The following is a 12,004-nucleotide window of genomic DNA, read 5'->3' as shown; positions in this document are numbered from 1 at the left end:
AAGCCCGACATTACAGCAGGGAGGAGCAGATCAAGGACACACTTCAAACACCGAGGACTAACATGACCGAGCAGCCAGCCGGTCCACGTACCCGGCCAATGAACAGCAAACTGTTATAATAAAAAGATGTGAGGTGAATATGTATTTCTGATATCGAGCAACTATAAACAAGGCTTAAGTCCTCAATCCAACAGAGAACTTCAGCACCATGGAGAGCAAACATCCCCAACTAAACCGAATATTTTAAAGTTCTCCAAAGTACGACGGAACAGTTTCGCGCTTGTCAAAAACGGCAAATAACATTTAAGCTGCACAACATGCATTATCTCATCGGGAGTTGCAGACAGCGAGTCTCAGCACCCCATTAAACGCATGGTTTGATCACACAGTCCATGTTATGAGTCACAAAACATAACACAGCTCACAGTATATTATTGCATCATTCCTTAGAGAACGAGGCCTCTTCCCTCGGATACAAGCACTCACAGGAAACCACACGGGAAGATCACTTCTCTGCTGTGGAGCAGGTTTCCTGAGGGTCAGATGAGCAGCTTGATAACAACGCTTTGTTGTAAACTCTGTACGACTCATTGAGATTGCAGAGTTTTATAAAGCGATGCCAAGACATATTTCTCTGTGATTAAACGGCACGTAGTCGTGAATCGTGGTCTTTGCATTGTTATCTTTGCCTCTTGCTGCAGCATATCACATCTCCGCTGTTTAGCCGCTCTACGCTGGACCCGTTTGTTTTAAGGCCTCAATTTTAATTTACTGATAACCAGAGGCCCCCAGCGACACATTAGACCTCTTTTTTATCACTTACGAGGCGAGCACAGTTTGGACCCTCTCAGCGGAGGTTTACTGGGCCTTTACTGTCACAACTCTCTGGCGCTGCAATTTGCTGCCGTTGGCGCTCGTGCTGGAAAGATCACGACACGATGTCGGCGTAATGTGACTGGGTGTGCTGAGGTTGGGAACAGACGGGGGAGCCCTTTTTAAGGGTGTCGTGTCTCTGAGCCAGTGAGTCATGTGTGAAGGAAGGCGCCCACTTGATAAAAACGATGTCGTGCCCACACCGGCTCGGGCCGAAAGCTAGAAGAAGTACCGCAAGTGGTTGGTGCGAGTCTGATGGTGCGGAGGAGCGTGATGTTTGTTTGCTTTAGCTAAACTTTGACCTCTTTATGAGTCCACCAATCAAAGCTCCACCTGTCAGTCAAGTCGGGCCAATCACGAGGTCACCGTGCATGTTGGAGCTAGCGTGATGTGGAGAGAGACTGTTCTTGAAGAAACACTACGTATTTACAAAGCTCCTTTTCTCAATACTATCCGTATCATTATTCTATGACTTATCTTTTTATGTATTTAGTGTATATATGTGTGGCTCTTACTCTCCCCACCTCCACATGAAACCCACAGCGGAGTGCAAAGTGTGTGTGAGACGCATTCCACTGAGGCACTGCGGAAAAGTTGTTAACACAGAAACGTGAGAAACCACATTTGAAGTAAAAAAAATATAAATGTCATCACTGAAAGAAGATTACTTATAGTCATGAATTTAGGTTTAGTTTCACACAAAAAAAGGAAGTTTGACACACACACACACACACACACCCGGCTGAGTGGTGGCTGTGCGTATGCAAGTCAGGCTGGCAATCGTGTGTGTGCTGGAGTGAGACTGTGATGTTGCTCCAAAGGATCTCAGGAGAAATATGGTGAAGCTTCCTGCTATGTGTCTGCTCACAGGTGTGTGTGTGTGTGCGTGCGTGCGTGTGTGTGTGTTTTGCTCCGTTGCATCCTTTTTATCCCCATCATCCCCAGGCACAACAAACACGGGTGGACACACCTCAGTAGCTCTGAGGCATATGACACAAGTCTGTGTGTGTGTCTACTGTACAGTAATATCTTTTATCTTTATATAATATGTATATTCTACACGTGAAGTAGCGCATACATGTCTACACTTTCATCAGTTTACAGTCACTGATGCTGTACATAGTATGTATTTATATCTTTTAAGGATTTTTAAAGGATAAAAAAACTGTTGTTTCATGTTGTTGCTGATGTGCAGGGAAAGTGTAATTGACTTATCACTTGAGAATATACTCAGAGTACTGAAGTGATGAAATTAGTAAGAATTGGCCAGATTAAACGCTGTAGCTAATACTCTATTGGTGTGATTAATAATTAGTCGTTTTGTCTAAAAAATAAATTAAAAAAGGACTTTCCTGGAGCTTCTTTTGTCTGAGCCAAGGGTATTCCATTTATAAACATATTTAAGAAGCTGTAATAAATGTATCTTTGGAGTTTTTACTTCATCAAACATTTAAACTATTAATCAGCTATCAAAACTAACTTTTACGTCAATTGTCTAATCAACAACAAATGATCTCAGCACCGACAACGATGAAACGTTTTAGCTTTAAGCCTTAAAAGAGAAGTCATGTAGAGGTCTGAGAACTCAGTAAAGGCACTAGCATTTTCTCTTTAATGGAGCTCTGCAGACTGTGTGTGTGTGTGTGTGTGCGTGTGTGTGTGTGTGCGTGTGTGTGTGCGTGCAGAGGAGAGACAAGAATCCCATAAATCCTACTTTATTAGATAAACTCACTAATCAGATAAAGAAATCTCGCACACCCCCTGTGTGCAAACACACACACGCAGCCTCTCACCGATAATCTCCATTACCAATTAGGGGGCGATACGCCACAGCTTAACATGAAAGCAGCAATTAATCTGCTAACACCGGTCACTGGGTCATTGTAGTAGAGATAGACGCCTGCAGGCACACGTGTACACACACATCATTGAGATTTATTTAGAGGGAATCGTCTTTTTTACTCATTTCTCCAGAGATGGAATTCAAATATTTTTCATATTTTCATTTCCCTTTTCCATCTCGTGCCTGTGTTCTCAAAGCGTGCTGAAGGACTCAAAGAATTGGTCCCAAGACTTTTTCTTGTGGGTTCCTTTTCAAAGCAGCACAAACGGCCGCTTCAGATGGGTCTAATGGAGACATGCGTGACTGCAGTTCTTAATGACGAGGTGTAAAAGTGTGAAAAGAGTGTCAGTATAACCCTAAAAGATGGTGCTAGGGTGGCTACGTCATATCTACAGGATGGAAACAAGTGCTTCTTTGGATTAGAAGATAAGTCCATCCTCCAAAGTTTAGCACCGTTTGTTGTCAAATGCAGATTGAGCTGGATTATGTTTTTCAAGGCACTAACAGCTACGACAAATTCACAACAAGAGCTGGCAGTGTTGTTTTTTTTATTTGTTGTGAAAAATGGGTAGCCAACAACACTTCATCTGCTCTAATGTATTAATAAGGAAGAGGAATGGAGGGACAGATGAAGCTCATAAACGCAACATGTCACACTGTGATTGACAAACAGCCTTTCATACATTGGCGAGGTGATGAGATTTTCCAATTGAAAAACAGCCACGGCTGCGCCAGCACTGAGGCTCAAACACATCGCAGTGCAACCACAAGCCTCCAGCCGCTTGTTGGGGACTGCCTTGCCCCGCTGCACCTTGACGGTGGTTTGGTTCAACCAAATTTGTTAAAACCATACTGGGATTCCAGCTGGAAGCCCTCCAGTCTCAGTCCAAACATGGTCTGATTTGGTTTTGAATAAATAGCCCCATCTTCCAGGAAGTCTACATCAGAGCGAGCTATGGTTTCCCTGATCTAAGCTCTTTTTGAGGCAGTAAGCAGAGCCGGGACATTAGAGGGGATAGGGGAAAGTTGTGAGTGTGTGAGTGTGTGAGAGAGAGAGAGAGAGAGAGAGAGAGAGAGAGAGCTCAGAGTTTGGATGGGGTCTGCGCAAATGGATTATCAACATGTGTCCACTATATGCATTACATGTTTCTGTCAGCGTGTGAGTGAAGAGGTGACACTCAAGTGAGTCCCAGTATGAGTGACAGAGCAGATGGGCCCTCCATACCAAACCGTCAAACCCAGGACACCCGGTCGTTAACTCCTTCAGTGGATATGTGTGTGTGTGTGTGTGTGTGTGTGTGTGTGTGTGTGTGTGTGTGTGTGTGTGTGTGTGTGTGTGTGTGTGTGTGTGTGTGTGTGTGTGTATGCACGCTCATCATTTTTGCTAAAGCCAGAGGAAGGCCTTCAGCTGAATGTCGTAATAATAATGTAAAAGAATATGTCAAGGTTGTCGTACTACACTGAGGGAGAAGTAATACTTCATCTTGGAACTATACTGTTGGCACATAAACAGTCTAGTCTTGCTTTTTTTTAAAGAGTTTTGATTATTACAACAAAGGTCTCAGAGAGAAAAGGGGTTTGGGTTGTCGGCTTATTATCCAAGTCAAGCTATTACCATCACAGGTATATATACAGTAACCAGATACTGAGTAAATGTGGAACTGTAAACTGAATGAAACTAATTCTCTCCTTTCACATCCTCAAACTAACTTCTCATACAATACAACTCATTTCTCAAATGTAATGTAACCTGACTAGGTTTGTGTGGTTCTCCACATTATTTCCCCTTTAGGGTCAGTATGACAAAATGTGTTCTTCGTCTCACGTCGTCGGATTCTGCGTAAAACCACATGAAGCGGTTTAAAATGCCATCTGGAGCATTTTCCCTTACAATACGTCAATATTGGATTTTTAATTAACTGTGCAAAGCAATGACGGGAAACACGCTCTCACTTGCTAATTAAAGAACTATTCATATTTATGTATTTTATATTTTTCTCCATCTCTGGAGGAAAATGTATGATAGGTCGAACATGTGTGCAACAGCTGCATTAATTCCAATTAACAATTTCACTAAGATGATATTAACACAATTACTTAATTAATAGAGAATCCACATAAGATTGTGTTAGTTCCCCACAAGAATGCATAACCACCCTGTGTGTGTGTGTGTGTGTGTGCACGAAAAAGGAAATAGAGTTTTTGTATTAATCATGAGTATTGAGAAGTTGTACCTTGTTAAGCACTAACTTTGTCAACTTTATAGGCCTAATGGGAAATGAATTAATCATATAGCGTGGATAAATAAAGTGAGAACGCAAACAAAACAAGCCATTCCTCAGCAGGAACTCACTACTATTACACGTTCCCCAATGCATCTGGTGCTGAAGGCTCCCTTTGTTTCATTGTAAAGCAGCCACACAAAGCCAAAGTTCAAGTTAACGGTGACTTGAGAAGCCAAACCCTGAACAGTTCATTTCAGGTTCAGAGTGTGTGTGTGTGTGTGTGTGTAGGTGTGTGTGTGTGTGTGTGTGTGTGTGGTGCAGGAAACCTTACATGGCCATCTCTCACACTCTCTGCCTGCGTCTGTCTGGCAGTCCCTCTTTGTTCCCCCTCCCTCCCTCTCCCTCTCTCTCTCTCTCATCTCTTGTCTCTGTCACTCTGAGCTATTCCTGGATTCCACGCTGAGGTGAAAGGAAACAGGGACAGTAGATGTTTGTACGTAGCAGCAACGAACCACTCTTCCTCTTGTAACAACACACACACACACAAACACAGTCAATATTCCTCTGCTAATGGTGTTGTTCCTCAGCCAGTTGGCTTGCAGTTGGTGTTTCCTCAAACATGTTTGTGTGACAAAAGTCATTCGTGTTCCTGCAGATGGAATGTGAGGGTAGTGTGTGTTTGCATGTGTGCATTTGCATGTGTTTGGCAAACAACACAGCTGAAATTGAGATGGTCAGCTGGATGGTTCCTTCCTTTATAATGCCATGTGGAGGGAATATTCAAAACAGTAGCACGCGCTCTCTCTGCTATCTGCCCTTTGTTCAGTCTCTCCTGCACCACAGCACCACTGGGACGCTCCCCCAACTCCCTGTTGTGCTTATACTGGAACCGTGGCAGCCAGCTGCCCCTGTCGGGCCAATTAGGAAAGCTTTTACTAAAGCTCCAGCCAATTGGATTAGGGCTACATTCCCGCGCCAGATGAGAACTCTCAAATGTGCTGCTGTACGCCTGAATCTGAGAACTGGTGAGCGGACTCGTGTTTCGCTGATGGGCAACTGGAACACTCGTGCTGCAGAGAAAAGAGACGTCCCGTGACGCTTCTGTAACTGCGAGTCCTCCGCAACTGAGAGTCTAAGCAGGTTGAACCAAGAACATGACTAAAAGCAACCCCCAAGCAGCCGAGGTGCACCGCTCCCAGGCGTACATAGAACGGGTGGATTTGAAAGAGCTGAGTCAGGCTAAACATACAGAGCTGACAGCAGACAAACAAAGGGGAAGATGGCAACTTTAAGAGTGAAAAAGGACAGAGACAGGAAGTAAAACTGTTCACTCTTCCTGAGGTGTCTTTCTTTTTCCCCACTGTTAAACGTTTCTTTCCCTCATCAGAATGGAGGATCTCAGGATGGAGGGTGTTGTGTGCAAATTGTAAAGCCATTGGAGGCGAATTTGTAATTGGGCTATGTCAATAAAACCTAATGGACTTGATGTGAAAATAAATTAAATGTTTTTTTTTCTTTTTTTACCTGACTGAGTGTGGAATAGATTGGAACAAATTTACTTGACAAAACCGTGTTTTTCTGGTTTCTGTCTTCGCCATGCATGCTCAGTGTACCGATGTGTCCTTAATCTGAGAATCTGGGCCCAAGTTCGTTTCAGTGGTGGAAATTAAAGCAATTTCGAAAACCCAATGGAGCAATTCAAACCCATTGTGCTTCAATCACCTGTTTGAAAATTAGGATCACACACCAAAAGCTAAATATAGAATGTTTAAAAAAAGGCAAATAATGCACTACATCTAGGACTAAAATGTACGTCTGGTTTATTTATAAGTGTAAGAGGATAAAGGGCAAAACGGGGCTGGAGATGCCAAAATGAAAGAAAAAAAATATTGTCTAAGAAAATTAAGAAAAGCAATGTGTCACATTTCCCCCCAAAAATTAGGATTAAAAATAAAAATAAGAAATACCAAGAGATGCTTGAAGAGAGAAGTACTGACAGAGACAAAGCAACATACAATATTAAGCTCGCTCTCTCCCTACTTGTCATCCTCTTATCTCATCCATACTGATAAGAGAGTTCACTGCAAAGTCAATACAGATGAGAAAGAGTCTGTGAAAGTGCTCATGGGGGCCTGGAGCGCGCACACACACACACACACACTTTCTCAACCTGCCCTATCGCTGGTGCTCTGCTCAATTTGGTAAGTTGCCACCGGATACTTTGTCCATCACAGAAGACACAAACGCACACAAGAAAATACGCAACACTGCAAAATCACTGCCAGTCACTCATACTTAAAAGAGCAAGGATGAACCTACTCCATCTCTCTCTCTCTCTCTCTCTCTCTCTCTCACTGAGTCCACTGTACGCAGTTCGAGACGAGCACTATATGGCGCTTCCACTGAAATCAGCTCTATCCGAAGAAAGGGCCGGGCATTACAAACAAAGACTCCCCACATTTCTATCTAACCCGGGCAGGTGTGGCCGCGTGTGTTAACAGGGACACCTCCTGCGCACATGAAACAGGGTGGAGCAAACAAAAATAACCCAACAGGCAACAGGCTATTAGTCAAGCCAGGAGACCCTGCACCGGGCACAGAGCGCTGATAAAACTCCTGAAACCAGCGCAGACCAATAGACCGCGGCAGAGACCACATGCAGCTCAAATTAGCCAGTCAATGAATACAAAAACAAGCTGTCCACACATTTCAAAAAAAGACTGAGCAATGATGCCAAAATCTGCAATAATGCCGTTTCAGCAGCAAGAGGAACTGCCTGTTTGGGGGGGGAAGTGTTGCATGACAGGACCAACTGTGCGGCTGCGAAGACCTTTGCACACCGACTATTGTGTGTCTTTTGTGGTCTTTCCGGTTGTCGTAGGACCGACAATACGGTGTTCGTTTACCGACTGGCCTACTTAACAGGTTTACGTACGCAGCCGAGCTGGTTCAGCAGGAACAGAAGGCAGCTCGGGATTTCTTTCACTCGCTGTCATTCACTTACAATCCACGCACGCATGACCGCACGCGCAGAAACAAACACGTTCTCTCTCTTTCACACACACTCACACACCCACACACAAAACAGAGACAGTATATTGTATGAGGAAATAACCTCAATGATGAAATACGGTGCTTCAGTACTTTACTTTTGGTTCCCTAAAACAGTGCCTCGTGTGGGTTAAAAAGAGGAAATGAAAATAAAATACTGAAAATGAAAAATACGATCTATTAAGGCTACTAAATTAAACACTAGCTGGACCTCTAGTAGCCGAACACGAGTTGGAGAAAATGATTAAAATAGACCTCAATGGGTTCTCATACAGCACAGTGCGGAAGTGGTCCGTCAGACACCTGCTTTAAAAAGATGAGCTACAGTCAACCCGCCACCTCACGTCTCCTAAATCTTATTATTCGCAGGATACTTCAACGAAACATCGTCCTGCAAACGCGGACTGGAAACACAGTGGACCCACGACACGAGGAAAGTTAACGTTTCATCACGTGTAGAGTTTCTCTTTTTGTTCTTGCCACGGGGGGAAAAAAGAAAACAAAGCAAAAGCAAAGGACGAGACGATACATTTCCAACTCTACAGACCGAGAGATAAAAGAAATGAGCCAAAACTCCCGAGAATCTTATGTCTTCGGTGTGACAGCGCTGAACATGCGTGCAAAACCCTCGTAAAATGGACAGAAAAACAGAGCTGGAAATAAAATATCAAGCAACTTACGATGTTAGCAATAAGTTGTCGATATTCCGTCACTGCAACCAAAACATAGAAATCCAAAAGAGGCGAAAATCCGAGAAAATGAGAGAGCCGAGCTGAGCTGTCACCCGTCCAGCCGCAACGAGGAGAAGTCGGACTGCTCGTGCCTTCACAAACCAGAGAAGCGAGCGCGAGCCCGGAGCCGCCTGCTGGTTTCTCCGCTCTCGCACGAGACAAGAGAAAGGGGCGAGATTCCCTAGAGATGGCTGTTGCTGCGAGTGCGCAGGTGCGGACCGAGTCGATTCATTCCGGTGGAGTAGGGCTGCGAAAAGGCAGACACATAGCTTGGCAAATGCGTCTATTTAATTGTTTATTCGTTTGTTTGTTTGTTTTTCTGGAGGAAGCATTAGAGACGAGCAGAGGAGTGGCAGTGAAATAAACAACCGCAGATCTATAGACAATAGAGCTGTAGAAAAGGCTGTTACTCACTTCTGCGTCTAATTTAATTAAATTTGGGACTACTATTGATTATTTTCGCCATCAATTAACCTGTCAATATAATTGTTTTCAGATTAATGCTTAACACTCGTTAAATTGAGGCTGTAATCTGTCAGAAAATTGTGACAAATGCAACATTACAAGTTCCCATGAGCGTTTATTTTGTAACAGTCCAAAACTCAAAAGACATTTAATTTGCAGTGATATTGGCTGGGTAAGATAAATTAGATCAGTCTACCATTTGAAAAGCTAGAATCAGACTATCGAGAGTGCGTATTAGCTACTTCATACGCGAGTCATGACTGAACAGCTTGATTTAGTTATTTTGTGATGGTCAGCTAATTGGATTTTCGCCTAATCCTGTCAGCACTTAATTAGATTTATTTGCCAAAACAAAAAGGAACGCACGGCCTTATAATCAGCCTAGTCTATAATTTGAATTTGTCAAAGTAAAATAAAAAAGTGGACATTTAAATGGAAATAATCCCGATTAGAGAGAGTCTAGGAATATCTTCACTCCCTCTCAAGAGAAGCATTTCTCTCTCCAAGTCCCAGACAGTCTTATAAATAATTCAGCAATAAAAGCTTGCCTCTGCTCGCCTGGTTGCGTGCAGCACCGAAAGAAGCCCCCCGCTCCCCTCCTGCACGGCGTCAATCTACGCGGGCGTTACCAATTAAAACAAATCTCGAAGCAAAATAAAGTTCAATCAACATTCCTGTTTTCGCAAATGGCTGTGGCCGGTCAACCAGATCAGCCAGGGATTACGAGGCTTCTGTCAACTATCAATAGCCGCGCGCGCCTGCGAGAGACGGTTGGGCATAGGGAGGGAGGAGCGGGATGGCTCAGTTTCAATGCGCAGACGGTGCAGCGCGACCAGCCGATGAGGCTGTTTGTCCTGTCCGCGGATTCGGAGGAGAGCGGAGATTTACCCGCAAGCGACGGCAAATGTAATCCAAGACCCCCCGTCCCAGATCCCCCAACATCTGAACCGCATCCCAAACCAGCAGAGCTGGTGAGAGGGTGATGAGGGCGCGTAAAGTGTATAGCCAGGGGGGGAAAAGCAATTTACCTGCACACAGCTCCCGTTCGGCTTGGCGATATTACTTCCCCACTCCTCCAATGTGGCTTTCAGCGCTGCCGCTCACTCCGAGCTGGTCGCCGCCGAACGGGAATTTAGACAACGGGATTTGTTCACGTGGTCACGCTCAGTGATCCTAATTGGCGGAGCGGCTCAAGCCGCTGCTGGCGCGCACCTGCACGGTGAACGGTACGACGGTGCAGCCGGGAGGAAGAAGAGAATAACTGAAGAAAACAGATTGGTGCAGAATATACTTGCATAATATATTGGATCTCCCACATCCCCGTATGTGTGTGTGTGTGTGTGTGTGAGAGAGAGAGAGAGAGAGAGAGAGAGAGAGAGAGAGAGAGAGAGAGAGAGAGAGAGAAACTATATCAAATCCACTAGTAATATAATGTCTGACAATTAAGAGGCTGGCCAATTCTTTTGAAAACCAAAAAATAAATTGATACTAAAAGCCTACTGCAGATGTATAATAATATAATGAATAGCCAGGATTTAAGATAACTTGGGAAAAGTATTGCCTATGAACACAATCAGAACATCTAGACAACAATTAGATTGTTACCAGTTTTGTATAGCCACATGTTCAAGTTTTCGATGAATCTAACATAAAATGCATTATTAAAATAATCTCAAAAGTTGTATTGAATAAATAAAGCTCAAGCAGCAAACTAACAAATTATCATCATTCAAATTGGTTCTGAGGAAACTTTGAGCTTGAGTGCTTCTGCTACTGTACGAGCAATGACTCATCCATAAAGCCAGTCTCTACTGTAACATTAACAACACTATAACATCTGTCACACATCTGTCATTAGCACGGCAGAGGGATTGCCATGGCTCTCTTTTCAATGAGCTGCCAACAGACTTCTGACACATTCACATTTACAAACCCTTAAGTATAACCTTGTTATAGCCCTTGTAACATATGACACACAAGTAAGCAAAATCATACAAAAAGTACACTACACCAGCACACAAATTCCGCTGTTATTGTTATATATTTTAGTCTTACTCTTAATTTTTCACTTTGCTTGTACATTTTCCGTATATCATATCACCTCTCCCATGTGAAAGCTGCAAGCAGTCATATGCCATTAATGGTATTAGATTAATAGATTGAGGCTTGTAAGCGAGGCAGTGGCAAACATTAGAATATGCTGTGGTCCAAACCCTATTCCCACTTTAACACATGCACACAAGCACGCACACACACACACACACACACACACACACACACAGTTATTCATCTACCTACTGAGGCCACGGTATAGCAGTCAATGGTGCGGGAGTATTTTTAGATTTCATGTGGGTTGCAGATGCTGCTCTACTCAACCAGGTCACAGCAAATAGAACAGTGTTTCAACTGTAACATCCAATGCCTCAGTTTCCCCATAAATGTTTGCTTTCCCGCAAATAGCGTAGATTTTTAAAGAAGACATTTGAGAGCAGATATTGTGATTGCTATGTCACTACTTGCACTGCAGCTCTCCTATATCTGAATGCGATGCTCTTAGTTTGATGAGGGGACAGCAAGAATATCTACAATTTGTAATATCTTCTCTTCTATATCATCTCTTCTCTGTCCTCAGATTGCAAGCTTCTTCATTGGTCCTGCTAGATTAGACACTCAACTGGCCTCCAGGCTGTTGGCAGTGATATGGCTCTATGTTTCCCTCATACTCAGTGTTGGCCCAAATTAAAAGCACGTTAGCTTTTTTTTAGGGCAACGTAGGGCATTTATAATTGACTGTAAGAAATCTGGCACAGTTGCAG

General features: G+C 43.6%; 1 protein-coding gene across 2 annotated transcripts in view; it reads right to left on the bottom strand.

The window, feature by feature from the left end:
• The window catches only part of strbp (spermatid perinuclear RNA binding protein), a 64,595-nt gene extending 55,738 nt beyond the window's left edge, over positions 1–8,857 (bottom strand). For both annotated transcript variants that reach the window (XM_079179405.1, XM_079179407.1), the window contains exon 1: positions 8,673–8,857. The gene's annotated coding sequence lies outside the window, so the exon portion shown is untranslated. The remainder of the gene's footprint in view (positions 1–8,672) is intronic.
• Positions 8,858–12,004: the final 3,147 nt, after the last annotated feature.

This window comes from Pholis gunnellus (genome assembly GCF_910591455.1).
Source record: "Pholis gunnellus genome assembly, chromosome: 18".
Classification (NCBI taxonomy): Eukaryota; Metazoa; Chordata; class Actinopteri; order Perciformes; family Pholidae; genus Pholis; species Pholis gunnellus.
This window is presented reverse-complemented; position numbering and strand designations above follow the sequence as displayed.